Source organism: Bacillus rossius, chromosome 3, assembly GCF_032445375.1.
Source record: "Bacillus rossius redtenbacheri isolate Brsri chromosome 3, Brsri_v3, whole genome shotgun sequence".
NCBI lineage: Eukaryota > Metazoa > Arthropoda > Insecta > Phasmatodea > Bacillidae > Bacillus > Bacillus rossius.
The window spans coordinates 44,889,379-44,892,576 of record NC_086332.1 but is presented as its reverse complement, the minus strand read 5'-3'; the positions used below and the strand labels follow the sequence as shown (position 1 = coordinate 44,892,576).

Sequence of the window (3,198 nt, the reverse complement as noted above, 5' to 3'; positions counted from 1 at the left end):
TTTTAAAAATTAATTTTAATCGCATGAAAGCTATTTAATCTCCAGTAGCCCGTGGCTGAAGTGGGGTTCCACCTCGCAGCTTCCAGACACGCGAGTGAACACAGAAAATAAATATATCACAAGATTACAGTCGGAGGAAATAGGAATATTCACTCTACGTTTATGGAGTAAAATGGTCATTGTTAAACTATCGTTAAAAATAGCGTCTTAGTCGTTTGAATAAGATAGTTAAAAATGACGTCAACAACAGCACGGAGAAGACATCGTGTGAACAGAAATGTTCCTGACGGAGGAATCAACATTCGCAGTTCCAGCTATTTGCTGCGAAGATGTTTGATGAGGCGACGAATTCATTGTACGCAGAAACTTATAAATAGGGCCATGCATTTTTCGCGAAAAGATTCCGAGAGTAGCTGGAAGTTGAAACACTGTAGCATCGTCTGTGTTTCGTGATTGGTTGAGGTTCTTTCAGATACATGTGTACTGTAACAACACCAGTCATAGTAAGTCAGTGCGGAAGCAAACATGTCCTGAGTGGCTCTCTCGCAGACGGTCATCAATCAGAAGGAAGAAACCGCTGGTGCAGGTATAGCTAGTTGCAGACTAACAGGTGTTCAGATATTTTTCGCAAAAAATGCCTGCTCCTACTTATAAATAACGGTTCTTCGCCCAGGACTGTGCGTGGACCTGAGGTTCCAGCAGCTCTTGGAAAGCTCGCCGGACCACGGGGACGAGCTGCAGTGACGATGATAGACATGGTTTTGCAGCACATCCTGCAGAGCCACTGTCTCACTGGGTGAATAGCCTGAGCGTCCAGGCGAACCAGGAACACTCAACGCGCCACATGTCTCACGTGAGCGATCAACAAACAATCACTAAACACTGGAGAGATTGTCCGGTGTACGTTTGAGGATAGTAAGGTCTGTTCTGGGTGGGAAACTCAACCATCGGAAACACCGCGATTATGGCACATATTACCAAATTTAAACGCGTTTAAGTCCCATTAATGTCGGTCAAATTTTATTACAATTTTTTTCTTCTTAGTATATATTTACACGAGTGAGTCATAGTGGTTATCGAAACGTTCAACAAGTTTCATAAATGTTTATTATTTTGTATTGTAAAAAACAGATTTAATTTTTCTTGAAGACAGGAACGTGAGTCACGTACGCAAATAATTGTTCAAGTCTCTAACGACACATGACATCATACCAGGAAATGCACGATCGATCCCCTGGCGCGTCATCGTTACGCCCTTTGCGATGACAGTCCTCGGTGGGTCACAAGGATGGTTAATCTGTTTATTGATATCCAGTGAACTGTGCCTACATTATTTAGAAATTGGCTGAAACATCCGTTATTGATCACTATTTGAGGTGCTAATATCCCCTCCTTTTCCTCTTCAAGTCTGCTTATTTTCTGATTTTCTCACCATAGCCAATTTTCAAATCATCAACCTATTCGTGTGGATCTTAGGTGGCCTAGATAATGACTGCTAAATCAATTAACTTCACGGAGCATCATTGCTATTTATTACGACAACGCTTACAAATCAGAGGGAATCAAGAGCAAGTATGCACAAATTACTGATGAATCAGTGAAACAATGTGTCACTGAAACAATAAGCCGTAATGCCCTTATTCCGATAGAGTAGGGGAGACCGGGGCTGGTTGTAACAGGGGCAGGTTGTAACAGGGCGAATAGTTCCACGACCAGCCACAAGAGCGTATCATCGTTTCAGCCATCAAGGCACATTATGATGCCTTCAGTGCGAGTGGTAACACTGTGGCAGTCGGACGATTTCACTGGCGACAAGAAGGAAAAATTTGTTTTTGGACGAGGTAAGTAAATATTGTTTGTTTGACTGACATTCGTATTGTACGTAATGTATAGGGAGTTTAGAAAATGTCTTCGGGGCAAAATAATCTCCTAAGCTTTAGGTTCTGATATGTTTTGTTGGCATTGGAAACAAATACAAACTATATGGTAAAATTAAATGTGTTCTATAATGATGTCACATGGGGTAGGTTGTAACAGCGAAATTAATCTGTTACAACCTGCCCCACGTACTGTTACAACCTACCCCGTGACCACGTTTACCTAATTTATTGTTCCTTTTAAGTCTTTTATTAAAGAAAAAAAATACATTTTAAACGGTTTTATCTTGTAGATGTAATTAATAACTTCCAGTCAAATTTTAATTTCAGATGCGTAACTACAAAAGAAAAACCGACAAAGGAAAATATTCTATTGACATGTTGGAGAAAGCAGCTGAAGTTGTAAGAGAAGGAAGATCTGTTAGGCATGCTGCGAAAACGTACAACATCTGCCATGTGACACTTGGGAGGTACATAAAAAAGAAAAACAAACGTAAGTTGCATTCATTAATGAATTTTCTTAATTACATCTGCTTGATTTCTAACATAAATACGTCTCAACAATGGGTTGTAAACGTTTTTTATTGTATTAGTACAAAAATATGGTTTTGCGTAGTTTAGATTTTCTTATGTGAAAACAGGAGCAAAATTAACATAGGCCTGTATGGTTTTTCTATTGTTTCAGGTTTAAATGCAGTCGATATTAATTTTCGAGAGGAGTGGAAACCTTTGGCTGGTTATTATGGGAACAGACAGGTATTTACACCTTTGCAAGAGATCGCTCTTGTTTCCTACATAAAAACATGTTCTGACATATATTTTGGACTCACTCCACGTGATGTACGTCATCTTGCATTCTTATGTGGGAAGAAGTATAATGTTCCCATGCCAAACACATGGAGTGACAAAGAACTAGCAGGTGCAGATTGGCTCTCTTCCTTTTTAAAGCCCCACCCAGACCTATCCATTCGGACTCCAGAGGCAACTAGTTTGGGAAGGGCTTCTAGTTTTAATCGTGCCAACGTTTCCAAATTTTTTGACAAACTCTCTGAAGTTTATGATCGCTATTCTTTCACAGCTAATGACATTTGGAATGTAGATGAGACCGGGGTCACTACTGTCCAGAATCCTTCAAAAATCGTAGCAAGAAAGGGGGTAAAACAAATTGGAGCAATGACATCATCTGAACGAGGGCAGTTAGTTACTCTAACTGTAGCAGTAAATGCTGCTGGAAATGCTATCCCTCCTATGTTTATTTTTCCTAGGGTAAGGTATTATGATCACTTCATCAGAGATGGTCCAACTGGATGTATAGGTGCTG

At 40.1% G+C, this 3,198-nt stretch overlaps 1 long non-coding RNA gene across 1 annotated transcript; it reads left to right on the top strand.

Moving 5' to 3' along the window:
- The first annotated feature begins 1,652 nt into the window (after positions 1-1,652).
- On the top strand, positions 1,653-2,811 carry LOC134531433 (uncharacterized). Its single transcript, XR_010074990.1, has 3 exons — positions 1,653-1,841; positions 2,208-2,370; positions 2,563-2,811. It is a non-coding gene; the product is annotated as an uncharacterized LOC134531433 (long non-coding RNA).
- The last annotated feature ends 387 nt before the right edge of the window (positions 2,812-3,198 follow it).